The sequence below is a fragment of the Rana temporaria genome, chromosome 1 (genome assembly GCF_905171775.1).
Source record: "Rana temporaria chromosome 1, aRanTem1.1, whole genome shotgun sequence".
In the NCBI taxonomy this organism is placed as follows: domain Eukaryota; kingdom Metazoa; phylum Chordata; class Amphibia; order Anura; family Ranidae; genus Rana; species Rana temporaria.
The window spans coordinates 250806144-250822455 of NC_053489.1; the positions used below are offsets into that span (position 1 = coordinate 250806144).

Consider the following 16312-nt stretch of genomic DNA (forward strand, 5'->3'; position numbering starts at 1 on the left):
TGTAGTTTGCACTTGTAGTGCAAAGTGAATTTACCTTTCATAAATAACTCCCCCTGCATACCCATTATTTTTTTATAGCTTTGCCAGTGGACAAAAAAAAAACACACAGTTACATGGGCATTGAATGCAGGCCATGTATATAAGCCCAGTAGTTTTTTATAGTCCTGTAATTCTGTACCTCTTCATTTGACAGATTTCTGCTTAAAAATTGCTTAAAATTCCTTTTTTTCTATGTGAAAATTCCACAATTTCAGTGCTCTCTGCTGGCATAGCTGAGTGACAGCCACACCCCTCACCAGTAGTGTATTTATATAGATTTGCATCTCAGGGAAATACAGGGGTGTCTCTGACCAGGCAAGTTCCTGGGGGTGATTACTGAGTGCTGTGGATGGAACTTTTACTGTAAAACCATATTTGGACAACCTGCACAACTACTGTAAAAGGAAAGTCTAAGAAAATAGAGGTCGTACGTAAGCTGCCTGTCTGTCACGTATCTATTTCTGTGACTTCAGTTGAACTTAAAAATGTTGATGGCACTTTTGGCTGCATTTAATTCAGAGAGTGTTCTAAACCACTAACCTCTTCCTTTCACAAGGATACAACGTTTATGTTAAATGATACATAGCTGTGTAACAGCAAGCTCACTTTTGGAAAAGGAACAAAACTAACTGTTCAACCAGGTAAGATCCAGTCACCACATGTTTGTATAGATATACAAATTTATGTAAGCAGAAATAACACTTTTGGGTATAATATAGCAGTGTTTTTGTATGTTATCAAACTATATCAATGACCCTTTGTTATAGCAAACATTTACCACTTACCTCCTGGTGGTATGTTTATCTCAAGTTCTTGTATAGAAACTGCCATGTGTCTCTGTACTTTTCAAGAATTTCCTTTTTTTTTAAATAACATTTCAATTAAAAAACTTAATGTTATACTGAGTTTGGCATGCCAAAAGAGAAGCAGGCTTGGGGGGTATACAAGCAGCATATGTTGATAATATTATATTAGTCCCTAATATTAAGGACTTAGTGCAAGAGTTTAATATTATATTAAATATTATATTAGTCCTTAATATAAAAAAATATTGTATTAGCCCTTATTGCAGCTTACTTTTATATTAGTGATAACTACAGCTTCCCTGTACTGACTGTTTTATAAGTAATGTTTAGAAAATGTTAAAGCAGTGAGGTATTGTTAAATTTAATTTGTTACATTTGTATTATTATTCCATAATTTACACAATGTATTATATCTTGCAAGCTTGTACAGAATGCCATAAGAATTTAAACATATGTGCAATGATTTCTACTTTGCTTACTAGCCCTGTTTTCATCCTATCTTTTACCGTTGATGGTTTTAACACTGATTAATACTGAGTATTAGAAGACCAGTAAAGTACTATGGGGGTTATCCACAAAGCCTTGGCGCAACGTAACTTTTCTGATTTAAGTTACTCCGCCGCAAAATTCCCAAGTTAGGTGCCGATCCACAAAGCACTTACCTGGAATTTTGCGGCGCTGTAACTTAAATCCGTCCGGCGCAAGGCGTTCCTATTCAAATGGGCGAGTCCCATTTAAATTAGGCGCGCTCCCGCGCCGGACGTACTGCGCATGCTCCGTCGGGTAAATTACCCGACGTGCATTGCGCTAACTGACGTCGCTCCGACGTCATTTGCTTAGACGTTAACGTAAATGGCGTCCAGCGCCATTCACGGACGTCTTACGCAAACGACGTAGAATTTAAAATTCGACGCGGGAACGACGGCCATACTTAACATGGCTTAGGACAACTAGGGCTTAGCCCTAGTTTTACGCGGCGGAACTCGACGTAAACGACGTAGATTTAGAGCGTCGGGCCCGTCGGAGCGTTCGTGGATCGCCGTAACTGGTCATTTGCATATTCTACGCCGGCCTCAATGGCCTCGCCACCTAGCGGCCGGCCTAGAATTGCATCCTTAAGATCCGACAGTGTAATTCAATTACACATGTCGGATCTTCGTCCTAACTATGGGAAACTGAGTCTGTGGATCAGTTCCATAGTTAGGACCAGGGATACGACGGCGTAACAGCAGTTACGCCGCCGTATCTCTTTTGAGGATCTGGCCCTATATATTTAGGGAAATAGAGCTATTCTAATAGCATATGCTAGATGTGTTGTTTTCAACTTTTAGCAGTTACTAGGATATATGGTATATGCTATGCCGTAGTATAATCATTATAGATATTTATCAAAAACATTTATTTGGCTCTGCCCATCTATGCAGTGCTTTTCATACTGTACATTCAATCAGTCCCTGCCCTCAAAGAGCGTACAATCTAAAGTCATCTGCAAATAAATATGTAATTTGATGACCTACTTATTAATTAAATTAATTCAGCTTAAAATTTGACAGTACATGACATGCAATAAGTATGAAAATTACAAGTGTTTGCACCAGTTCCAATATACCAGAAATTCTGTATTTTATTTGAAAGTAATAGCCTTGTATAATTCTTGTTGACTATCCACAAATACATTCATTTAAACAACAAGAGAATGTATTAAAGAGAAAAAAGTTATTGCAGATAATAGTGGTTGGAGTACAGTGTTTTTGCTCTGTGTCTGTATTCTGATGCTTTAACTTTCGGAGCTGGAACAAAGCTATCCATTGTAGCTGGTAAGTAAAGATTCTCAAAACCACATGCCAATCAACATGGTACTGCAAAATATAATTATAATAATATGAAAAACAATATACAAGAGTTATATATACTGTATTTATTGGCGTATAACACTCACTTTTTTACCCTGAAAATAGAGGATATACTGTGCCTGCTTGTTATACGTAGGGGTCTGTGGAAAGCTTTTTTTCCCTGAAACTTTCCTCTTAAAGTTAGGGTGCGTGTTATACGCCAAAAAAACTGTACTTTTTAATATAAATTATGAATCCTACTGTACAATTGAGACCTAAACATGAAAAATAACCTACACTATGCAATATTATATTGCCTCAAGCTAAACAATTTCAGATTATTTATACTACTATTTGCAATGTACTATTATTATTTTAAGTCATTTGTATGCCACTAAGCAGATCTTTTCTGTAGCTGTCTTATCCATTAATTCTTCTAATTCTCAGGTGTCTTCTAATTTCTACAGTTACAATATTGATTACAGGCATACCCCACTTTTAAATACACAATGGGGTTTACAGGCATACCCCGCTTTTAAGTACACAATGGGGTTTATTTACTAAAGCTGGAAAGTGCAAAATCAGGCTCACTTCTGCATAGAAACCAATGAGCTTCCAGGTTTTATTACCAGACTTAATTGAACAAGCTGGGGTTAGAAGCTCATTGGTTTCTATGTAGAAGTGAGCCTGATTTTGCACTTTCCAGCGTTAGTAAATAAACCCAATTGTGTACTTAAACGTGGGGTATACCTGTATTTACTAAAGCTGGAAAGCACAAAATCAGGCTCACTTCTGCATAGAAACCAATGAGCTTCTAACCCAGCTTGTTCAATTAAGCCTGGTAATAATACCTGGAAGCTCATTGGTTTTTATGCAAAAGTGAGCCTGCATTTGCCCTTTCCATCTTTAGTAAATAAATCCCATTGTGTACTTAAAAGTGGGGTATGCCTGTATGTGTTTTATAATTTCTTTTTAGCAGTAGTGTAGCAATTTATTCAAAAGGACCAGCAGCCACGGCAAAATACTGCATTTGATGGTATCTTGACATTTCGTCTTCTTCCGGTAGGTAAAAGGGATCCTTCCACTCCCTCTGTATTTCTGTTAACATCTACAAAAGTCTCTTCAACATCCTGCCTTGCAAAGGATTTCTACCCCAAGGATGTGGAGTTCTACATCAAATCCAACAAGTCAGAGGCCAGTACTGTTGAGGTGAATCCGATCCTGACTAACAAAGGCCTTTACAATGCTGTCATTGTAAAGAATACACAATCAACAGAGTGCCGAATTAAACACCAAGGAAAATGGGTGACAAGCCAGAAAAGTTTACTAGCCGGTGAGGATATCTATCACCTTCTTATTTCAAATATGAGTTTAATTGCTTTTTTTTTTTTATTATTTGTATTTAACTGACATTACTATTAGTCTTTTATCCATTGGTAGCGTGGCACTGTTTTGTTATTTACATCATGATTATACTTTTACTTTTACTACAGTAAACTAAGAAAGAATAGCTTTTTATGGCTAATAAACTTTTTTTTTATACTGCATTTTGCAATGTCTTATATAACAAACCCTGATTTGTGTGTAATTTGGATAAAAACCGAAAACATTTGGAGAGTAATGTAAGATGGAAAGGACTTACTGACCATGCTGGAAAATATGTTGATTAGTTGATTAGTCACATAACATGACAGAGGTCCATGCTGATCTGTGCTCAAATAAACTGCATGACTAAATCACCTCCAAAGAGTAATCAATATATTTTCTGCACATCTTTTTAAATCCTTTTTTGTCGTTTTAAAAATATTTTCATATTTCTTTATGTTCACTTTGCATATGTACAGTAAAAATATGGTGAATTGTACATTGAAAAATTAAGCATTAGGGAGACATGGAATAGTTTAATACTTTTTCTGCTTTGTTGAAAAATAGTTTTTACAATATTACGCCATTACCTGATCTGTGCATCAATTCATATCTGTTTATAACAGATAAAAAAATAAAACAACACATTTATTTCTTAAAGAAGCGGATCATGACATTCAAGCCACTGGAATAGAAACTACTTATGTCGATGATGAGAACTGCATAGAACAACCTGCTGCAGTGACTGGTAAGTGTGTTAACCATTTGGTATCAGTATCTGCTGTATTATGTTGTTCTTGTGTTTTGTTTTTTTGCTATAACATTGGAACAGGTATACTTTAAGACAAAGTAAAAACTTGTAGTAGTGGTCTGATCTTATTTAGTATATGAATTAAGACTAAGCTCTTGCAAAGAGTTACAATTTCCTTGAAAAACAATCAAAATAAGTTTACTATAAGTTATTTTTATATTTATTAACTACCACTTCAATTGTAATGTAATACAAGCCTTATCTTAATAAATAGTGATGTCTGAATGAGTTTTTAGGCTACCAAGGCACCAACTTAGTTTACTAGCATCACATGTGTATGTGTAAAATCCAGTTAAACAATTTAGTGTTTGGTACCGCTGACAGATCAATATTGCTAAAGTGTAGACTAGAGTGAAAATTCCTGACATTTATTAGAACAAGTGCTTACACAAGCCCACAAATGCCCTCAGATAGCATTAGTCCATCTAAAATATATCACACTCTACATGGTATCAGTCTACACATACTGTACTAGAAAGCCATTATTGATTAGTAGACAACCCTGTGTTTAGTATACAGGCATACCCCACTTTTAAGTACACAATAGGGTTTATTTACTAAAGCTGAAAAACGCAAAATCAGGCTCACTTCTGCATAGAAACCAATGCGCTTCTAACCCAGCTTGTTCAATTAAGCTTTGGTAATAAAACCTGGAAGCTTGTTGGTTTTGTGCAGAAGTGAGCCAGATTTTGCTCTTTCCAGGTTTAGTAATTAAACCCCATTGTGTACTTAAAAGTGGGGTATACCTGTATAGGACAAGTATTCTTAACATTCTGAAATTGTTACAAATGTCACACTGTGTTCTGTTTTACAGATACTAATATTAATTCTCTTTCTCTGACTGTGCTGGGAATGAGAGTGCTGTTTATCAAATTATTGGTCTTCAACTTTTTACTGAGTGTAACAGTGATTTATCTATAAGGTGAGTGCTTTTAACATTTTAGTCCTGCTAGTGATCTTTAAATAATTGCTCACAAAATTATGAATTTCCAGTGCTTGTTTCCCCTGCATCATTAAAGATGTGTACTCTTCACTCTTCCAGTTTCTCTGAATTGGTGAAATGTAGCGCAGAAAACATGTGATTAGAAATTCACAAATCTTGCTAAAGTCTATGATGCAGGGGCAAATCTTTTAATTTAATTCTGTTCATCTGTGGAGCTCATGAGTACGCTATTGTCAATGAAAAGGCATGGAAAGCCAGGCACTGTCATGAATTTTTTTCTCTCTCTCTCTAAAAATAATTTTTAGCTCACCATAACGGCTCAACACATACTAACAAAATGGCTGCTGTGAGCTCATAGTTTTCTAGAAAGTTGGCTGAGTTTTATATCCTTTTAAAAGAGGATATGCAATACATTATATGTTGTTTCTTATTTCTGTTGGAAAACCTGCAAACTTTGCAAATCCCAGGGATTCACCAAAAATCTGAACCCTCGTCTCTACATTGGTAAAAAGGGTCTTTATTTCATTATTCTGAATAATAGTGTTTTCAGCCCTTTACAGCTCTAGAAGGGGCAGCTCTCAGCTAGGACACATTTGGGTAGTCGGGAGTAGATAATTTTACTTTAGGAGACAAGGCTTCATAGACATTCCTTTTTAATAATGTAATACTGAAACCATATATTAAAGATAAACTTCAATAGCATGCACTGCACACTGTCTTCTTCATATGTTTATGGTGTTAAATGTGTTCCTTATTGCAGATACTATACAAGAAGGATGCTGTATCTCAAGACCTTGTGTTTTTTTAGTAACAGTCTCAAGTCTGATACTGTTTTATAAAAAACAAATCTTTGCTCAATTCTTTTACTGCACTGTCTGCATCCACAATGTGTTAAAACAAACAATATATAGGAGTTCAAACATTAAATGCAAGAACTATATAATATAAATGAGCAATAACTAAGATCCTGTTATGTAGGTATTTGTTGTATATTATGTTTGCTTAAATTGTTCATATATATTTTCTTTAATTGCATTGCATATTTGCTTAAATTGTTAATATATATTTTCTTTAATTGTATCACATATTTGCTTAAATTGTTAATAAATAATGAATTGTGAAGTGATGTCTCTATACTTTCTTTATATTCATTTCTTATTAACCTCTGTACCTATACATACCAGAGAAAGATGGTTCAAAAATACAGCAGGGCAAAAAAATAAAAATGCAAGCATTTTTTTTTCCACACTGAAAACTTCAACAACTTTGTCAATTTTGTAATACTTGCTCTATTAATCTCAGTTTTCAGAAGTTAACATGGTAACATGCTTATGAATAATGTCACTTCTCTTTTACAACAAGAAGATGTGCCATGAGAAGCAAAGAGAAGGGAGGTGGGTGCCCATAATCGTACAAGATCGTGGGCTCAACTACTTCCCATTGTAAAAAATATGGTCCCAGGTTCATCATAACATGTACTGTTAAAAGAGATAAGACCTTGCAGTATTTATAATTAATAAATAGCTGCGCAAAAATAATGTTCAATTTTACTAAATTCAAAAATATACAGAAAATGAACACCAGCAAACATGTACGAAATGAGGAAACCTATTACGATGGAGTGCAATAATATACGGGATAGAATGCACCATGTATCAAATGTTAACACCAATAACTGAGTGGAAAAACAAATGATGCAAATAGTCCCACTATAAGATGGAAATCAAGCAAACTTCATAGTTAAAAAGATGGATGCCAGCATATCAAAAACTTGCAGCAAGCAGAGCACACGTTTTCACCCTGAAGGTGGGAAACGCTTAGTCACTAGAATATCGCTTTTATAATTCACGGTATATTGCAAAAGTCACGCAGAAGCATCACTGCATTGTGATCTCTATTACTTACATAGATCTTGGAACTTTTCAGTATACACCCATCTGCACACCAGTATCACCTGCTCCCTATCCAGAGTAGGGCTTATATATATATATAATTTTTATTTTTTACAATACATTTTTTATTGGGTTACGCTATGTTGGTTTCTATCCTTTCTCAATGGGCCAATACCACATTGTCTATCCTGTGAGAGGAACTGGTGATATACATGGATCGATTGCAGACATCTGCCAGCGGCATATAGAGACCAAGGCTGGAATACATCTTGCGAACATCGATCCCCTACAGGGATCTTAGTTTCTGGTAAGCGGCAGTGGTTTTAGAGGTGGATGATCCATTTTCTATCCTAACAACACTGTTCTTGGATGAATTGCGGCTTGATGTCACCAGACTATCCTTAGGAAGACTCCATGTTTTTGATATACTGGCATCCATCTTTTTAACTATGAAGTTTGCTTGATTTCCATCTTATAGTAGGACTATAGTGGGACTATTTGCATCATTTGTTTTTCCACTCAGTGATTGGTGTTAACATTTGATACATGGTGCATTCTATCCTGTATATTATTGCACTCCATCGTAATAGGTTTCATAATTTCATACATGTTTGCTGGTGTTCATTTTCTGTATATTTTTGAATTTAGTAACATTGAGCATTATTTTTGCGCAGCTATTTATTAATTATATGTCCTTATTGTGTGTGTCTCACATGTTAGTTGCAGCACTTTGTTCACCTATTCAATCCTTTTTAGGATTGTTTCAATTGACAGCGCAGTACTACACATTTTTTCTTGCAGTATTTATGCTCTTTCATAAAAGCTGTATTTTACTGGATCTGCGAGCAATGACAGAGGAAACAGAGGAAGTATTTCTTCTACTTACTCTTGAAACACTTTTTCTCCACTCTACCTACTATCACCACCTCTTTGCTAGTGAAGCAGGGGAGGAGATATTTTACACCACGGACCAGTTAAGTGTATTTATATGGTAGGTGAATTACTGTATATGGCGTTTTTTACATAATATATATATATATATATATATATATATATATATATATATATATATATATATATATATATATATATATATATTATAGTATATTATACAGATAAACTGTATGAAGAGAGAAAAAACAGGAAACATATACCCATATACTTTATGGTAAAAACAGGAAACATACACATCACAGATACTGGATAGAAAGAGAAAATACAGGAAACATCGTGCAACTGTACAGTGATGCTTCAAGATAGTGGTTTCCATACAGACTGAAAGACCGTAACATGAGGTTTTCCGCTGGTTTATTGCTTCTAAGTTGAGGTTTACCACATTTACAAACATAGGTGTGCACAGCCTATTGAATTAGGGTTTGCACACCAAAGCTCAAACACACATGCATGTACTGTATATGTGTGTATATATATATATATATATATATATATATATATATACACACACATATACACACTCATGTGCTTCTATAAAGAAATGTAAACAAACATTTAAATGTATTAAAACATGTTTTAATTGAATAAACACTTATCAATGTAACAAAATAAAAAATAAGAAACTTTAAAATGTATTAAAACATTTAATTGTTCACACTAGCAGTTTTTGGTGCAGTAAAACCCTGCTGTTGAGCCGTGCTTTTACCACCTCTTGACCACTACCATCGTTTAGCTGTAGAGGCAGTAGCTGGACATCTTCACATGCTGCAGCTGCAATTATAGCTCCTGTTGCTTTCTGCAGGTGTAGCACCCACTTACCGTGACCCATTCAAGTGAAAGGCGGTATCTTTCATGCAGCGTGGAGTTCAAGGGATTTAAGCAGTTTGTGTGGAGGTAATGCAACTCTCAAATGCTCTCTGCATGCACAGGAATGACGTCATCATGCCTCCAGCCACTCATACAGCTGGAGGCCCGCAAACCTGGAAGGAAGACAGGGGAAAGAGGTAAGCCCTGTCAGAGTGCTTCATTTTAAGGCAAGTTTTTTTATAATGTGCTAGTATGCAATGCATACTATCACATTATGTAACTGCCTTACAGGAGAAAAGGGGGACTTTTTTTTACTGCCGCAGTTTACAACCGCTTTAAGTTTTTATACATGCACAGGTTTTTGTTCAGATTGCCACCTGACAGGTTCTTTCTTCTACACAAGCGATGTGGGTGCAGGAATACCCCCTTGCTAGGACATTGTATTCTGGCAGCGGGGACTCTCCACCTGCAAACCTGCAATGTTTCCAGCAGTACTGTTTAAGAGAAGCTGATATAATGATTGGCTTCTGTCTTACAGGGAGGCCTACACATAGACTGAAATTGTGCCAGTCTCTGCTGAACTGAACAAATCTGTGTGTACCCAACATTACCTTATTCCTTTCTGTAAGTTACTGGCTGTGGTCATACTCCAGCCTCCCCATCAGACAGGGTAATATCCTTGTTTAATGTCCCTGTATGTTATGTGCTGTCAAGGGTTTGGGTGAATAAAGAGAGCTTGGAATCAGGTAAGTGAAAGAGGATATACCCCCCCCCCCCACTCACACTAACACACACTGCAAGGGTGGACTTTTTTTACTTTCCTGAAGTTGGGCTATATTATGGAATTCTAGATCAGATCAGTGCCCCATTGTAGAGATTCCCTTCACTTCCTGTCCCATAGCCAAACAGGAAGTGAGAGGAAATCCCTGCAAATTAAGGGAGTTACTTGGGGACCCCCAGGTCACTATAACTAATGTCCCCATTGGAAGATTTCCCCCCTATTACTTTTCTGGGGACAACCCAAATGTTGGGATCTTCCTAATAGGGGCACAGACAGCATTAAAAACCTGACAAGTGTTCTAATCCCTCTCCACGCTATCCAAAACTGAAAAAATTGCCTTTAGTTCTACTTTAAGAATTACTGGGTCTTCTGAATTGCTACATGGATGTATTGCACATATATACTATATCTTATTAAAAAAAATATGATTTTAATACGTTTTAATGTGTATGTTGATTACATGTATGACGTAGAAAGATAATACTGCGCTGTATGAGGTGGAAATAGGTGAAAATTGCTGTATGCACCATATTAGAATGTGAGGTGGTGGTCGGTCAACCAAAATAAATAGTAAACATATGCAAAATAAGTAAATCCTAAAATAAATGGACTCTAAAAGTGAATAACACTCCAAAGTGAATAAAATCCAAAGTGGATAAAAACTTTTCAGAGAAGTAAAGTGCTAAGTGCAAAATGTGATATAATGCAAACGTGCACTGTTGACAAAAGTCCTCAAAAAATGTTGCCTCAAAAAACAAAGTGGCTAAGTACAAGATAAATATGATATACAAAAAATAAATAAAACGTTGATCAGTGTTCATGTGCAAACAACATAAGTAGCTGATTGGAGCAATATAAATGTAAGTGCTGGTGCTTGTGCCAGGTTTCCAACGTGAAGTGTTGTTATTAGAGGAATGGGAGAAGATTCCTGTTTCCAATGTAATTGATGATGAGGGTGTCCCCTTACCTTACTGCTGTAAGAAAACAGCATATAGAGATCTCTCTGGGTGAATCCAACGTATATTCCGGACGCTTCCTGATATGGCGTCTCCTAGTGTTATCTGACCTCTGTCTGAAAACAGAATCTCCCTAATGAGCCTCACAGAAGGGAGATGAATGCGCCAATAGTGTAGTATGTATATAAATATTTATTGGCATAAACACAAATAAGGGTACTCACATAAAATGCATAAAAAACAGCATATAAAAACGAGCAGCGAACTCGCACGTGTCATCTCTGTATTTTTTGCTAGAAAATTACTTAAAACCCCCCAACATTATATATATTTTTTAGCAGAGACCCTAGAGAATAAAACTGCGATTGTTGCAATATTTTATATCACACAGTATTTGCGCAGTGGTCTTTTAACCACTTCAATACAGGGCATTTTCACCTCCTTCCTGCCCAGGGCAATTTTCAGTTTTCAGCGCTTTTGCACTTTGAATGACAATTGTGCGGTCATGCAACACTGTACCACAAATAGAGCTTTATTTTGGTGGTATTTGATCACCTCTGATCAGCGTTTACAAAATAGGGGATATATTTATGTAATTTTTATTATTATTTTTTTTACTAGTAATGGCAGCGATCTGCAATTTTTATCAAGACCCTGACATTGCAGCGGACATATCGGACACTTTTGACACTATTTTGGGACCATTCACATTTATACAGCGATCAGTGATATAAAAATGCACTGATTACTGTATACATGTGACTGGCAGGGAAGGAGTTAACACTTGGGGGCGATCAAGGGGTTAAATGTGTTACCTAGGGAGTGATTCTAACTGTAGGGGGAGGGAACTCACAAGGGGAGGAGACCGATCAGTGTTCCTCTGTACTGGATATATAGAGATAAGAATGAAGCTTGACCAGTAAAGCAGCAATTCCAATTTTGGCCAATCACATCCCGGATAAATTGAAAGAATGAAGAAGGAATGCCCCTGGGATTGTGCGGATTGGACTTTAGTAATATGGAATGCCAAGCAAGTATATAAAAAATAGAAAAATATTTTATTGGTTACAAAAATAAACATATCATAGAAATAGAAAATAATATTCATTAAAACTAACATACAATTGAAATTGCCATAATACAAAAAGACAAACACCAATGTTGACACCGAGTCAGTATACATGGGAGTTTATTAAAATATCGACATGTTTCGGAGAACTGAATTCGTTGTACAGCACATATATATAGCTCCTTCCTCAGGATTGTGTATAGGCAATAGACAATAAGATTTTTCTATTAAGAAAGAGAAATTGTATATAGAAATTATACACAATATACACAATTTCTCTTTTCTTTCTTAATAGAAAAATCTTTCATACGGTCGGTGCAAAGGGGTTAAGCTTTGTTTTGTGGAAACATAGGGCATAGGATTGTGGGCTCTGGTAACCACTAACTTCTGTGAGCACTGCAGCCCCCAGCTATGGCGAAAGCAGGCAGGATCTATCCCATGCTGCCTCTAAAGTTTCATCTACAGCATCCCTGAGAGCAGATGGCGGGTTGGTTTTTAGCTGTCAGGGATGCTGTAGCCGGAACTACAGAGGAAGCATCAGAAAATGCCTGCACACACCGTGCGCATGTCTATGTTTACAAATATGTGAGTATTTGAATGATGTAACACTGTTAAAACATTGATAAAATGTTAGGAATCCTTATGTTGCCACAGAAGGTTTACAATCTGCTAGAACAAGCATGAAGAAACATTACTGCATTGCAAGATGTAAATTTCCAAATATTTTATGGTCCTGGAGATGTTCTGTCAATAGCATTTTACACAGTTGTAGTGTTAATTTTTCTAAAGCCCTCTGTAACATAGTTGTATTACCTGTTGATCCTGCAAGCAGATTGATTGATTTTCCACTTGATGTAACAGTGTGACAAAGGTACTTGAACAGTGTAATAATCACCTTGTGCACCATTTGTCTTAGATGGATATGTAGGTTTGGATGGACTTTAACTTACCAATAAACAAACTAAATCCTAACACCAACCAACATGGAAATAGCACAGATGAACCTGGAAATCAAGGGCACCTACATCCCAAATAGTACATATAAGATTGATTTGTAAACAAAGGGACTTTAAAGGTGCCAGAATACACATATGATACAAAACTATTTCTTTATTATATATTGGTATAAAAAACAGCATACAAATACAGTTAAATTTGCTAAAACCAACAAGGAATATCCAAGTAAGGTTTAATATGCAGTTCAAATTTGCTCTTTGCTCAACATGTTTCACTAAAATAGGCTTCTTCAGGAGCTTCAAAACACTACACATTGATACAAAAAGGAAATCCAGGGTTATGATCATCAGCAATCACAGCAAGCCATTCGAACCCCCACGCCCACCGGCAGATATTAACCACTTAAGGACCGAGCCTCTTTCTGAGATTTGTTGTTTACAATTTTTGCTAGAAAATTACTTAAAACCCCAAACATTATAAAAAAATTCTAACACCCTAGAGAATAAAATGGCGGTCATTGCAATACTTTATGTCAATCCGTATTTGCGCAGCGGTCTTACAGGCACACTTTTTTGGGAACAAATTCACTTATTTTAATTAAAAAATATGACAACAGTAAAGTTAGCCCAATTTGTTTTATATTGTGAAAGATAATGTCACGCTTCAAAATTGCGCCCACTCGTGGAATGGTGACAAACTTGTACCCTTACAAATCTCCATAGGCGACGTTTAAAAAAATGTACAGGTTTCATGTTTTGACTTACAGAGGAGGTCTAGGGCTAGAACTATTTCTCTCACTCTACCAATCACGGCAATACCTCATATGTGTGGTTTAAACACCGTTTTCATATGTGTGCGCTGCTCACGTATTCGTTCGCTTCTGTACACGAGTTTGGCGGACTGTCAGACACTTAATCCTGTCCAGGAAGAGAGGGAGTTAGCTTGGGCCCCCTTCCCTGAACCATACCGGGTCACATGCCCTCAACATGGGGAGGTGCCTTGTTGATGAGGACAAGGGCCTCTTCCCCAGAACCCTTGCCCCGTGTTTGTTGGGGGCCTGCGGGTGGAGATCTTTCTAGAATCAGGAATCCCCCTTTAATAGTAGGGGGCCCTCGATACAAACCACCCCCCCACCTCCCATGTGAATGGGTATAGGTTACATATTACCCCTACTCATTCACAAAAAAAGAAATTGTAACCTAGAAATAAAGACCCTCAAAGATTTATATAAAAAAAATGTCCCTCACTGTCAATGCCCATATTTGGGCAGTGGTGTCATGGCTATTCCCACCCCTTTGCTTAAAAGTAGTTGGGATTCCTTGTTGTGATGTCAGTTGTTCTTAGTGGTTGGATACCAGTGACAGCAGGAAGCTGTCATAAATAAAAGTAGTAGACATAACGTTTCTATATATTTGATGCATGGCTTCCACCAAGCAGCGGGCTGAATAGGCTAAAGTTCAGGTGTCCGTTTGCATCCCCACTGGCCCAGCTGTGACCAGAAAATTCCCCAACCTGCAGCTGCACATAAACATAAGGTTTGGGATGCTCATGACATCACTGGATAAGTGGCCATCTTAGGTCAATGTGACATGCAGTTGCAGGGCAGAGAATGGGAAGGTGGATGAGCATTCATGTGACAGCTTCCCACAAGTTTGGAACAAACCCAGCTTATTACTGGTCCCAACCCTAAAACTGCCAATTTTGGCCCGTTAAAGGAAGTGAATACAAATAGATTTTCTGTGAGCCCAACAGGTAATAAAACTGGTACAGCAGGAAAAATATATGCATCATTTTTATGATAATTTTAAATGGGTCCCTAGCACATAAAATATTTGACAATTTCCATCTTGCAATGCATTAATGTGGCTTGGTGTTTATTGTAGTAGATTGTAATTCTGTACTGGGGTGGTGTGCCTCCTAAAGTGGTAATAAAGGCTGTTTTATAAAAAAAAACTATGGAATGGAATTGTACAGAGTGGCCCCGAACCTCTTTTTCTGGGGTCCACCGCCGGTGCTCTCTGCTCTTCTACTTTTGCATCTGCAACCAAAGCAAGCCGTTTTCTATGGGGCAGACATTCAGGCTCCCTCCTGAGTCATGCTGTGTATCCATTAGACATGTGCATACTGAAATATTTTGTTTCGGAATTTCGTTTTCGTCCGAAAAATACATTTATTTAGTTACTCCCGAAATTTGTTTTTATTTATTTTGTTTTTCGTAAAAAATGGCATTAATTAACCCCCTTAGCGGTATCCCCGAGCGTGACTCTGGGTTGTTTTTCTATGCTAAGATCGGTACCCCAGAGTCACGCTCGGGGTAGATGTGCAGAGCGTGCAGCGGCGCGTCTTACCTTTCGCAGCATCCACAGACAAGTTACTCACCTTGTCCCTGGATCCTGCGATGCCTCCCCGCTGTGTGAGCAAGCGGGACCTCGCTCGATTCACAGTGTCCCCGTGTGCCGCCGATCTCCGTTCCCTGCGACGTTACGACGCACGAGGGCGGAGAACAGCGCCAAATTCAAAAAAGTAAACAAACACATTACATACAGTATACTGTAATCTTATAGATTACAGTACTGTATGTAAAAAAATACACAACCCCCTTGTCCCTGGTGGTCTGCCTAGTGCCCTACATGTTCTTTTATATAATAAAAACTGTTCTTTCTGACTGCAAACTGCAGATTGTCTAAAAGTGTCCCTTTATGTCAAAAATGGTTTTATAGCAGCTAGAAAACAGCGATAATAAATTATAATCACTTGCAGAATTGAGCGATAGCGATTTGTGGGGAAATTCGTCATAAAAAAATAAAAGTAATGACTGCGACAATTCTGCAACTGAGCAAATTTCAGTGATTTTGAGTTGATTACATTATTCAATAATTTTTATTATAATTATATTATTATTTGTTATAATTATTTATAATTATTTATTATATTATAATTTATAATTTTGTTTTTAAAAAAAATTCATACCCGGGATGCCTACTAGACTCTTGTTTGGTCAGATTTAAATGAGTTATTCCTAAGAATTGCAGGCCTACAGTATAAAACGCCAAATTTCCTTGCAAAATAATTGTACCGCTTTTGGTACACAATTCCAGAC

At 36.9% G+C, this 16312-nt stretch overlaps 1 long non-coding RNA gene across 1 annotated transcript; it reads left to right on the plus strand.

Moving 5' to 3' along the window:
* Nucleotides 1–330: 330 nt before the first annotated feature.
* On the plus strand, nt 331–6918 carry LOC120940615. Its single transcript, XR_005749465.1, has 5 exons — nt 331–680; nt 3744–4010; nt 4704–4790; nt 5668–5775; nt 6557–6918. It is a non-coding gene; the product is annotated as an uncharacterized LOC120940615 (long non-coding RNA).
* Nucleotides 6919–16312: the final 9394 nt, after the last annotated feature.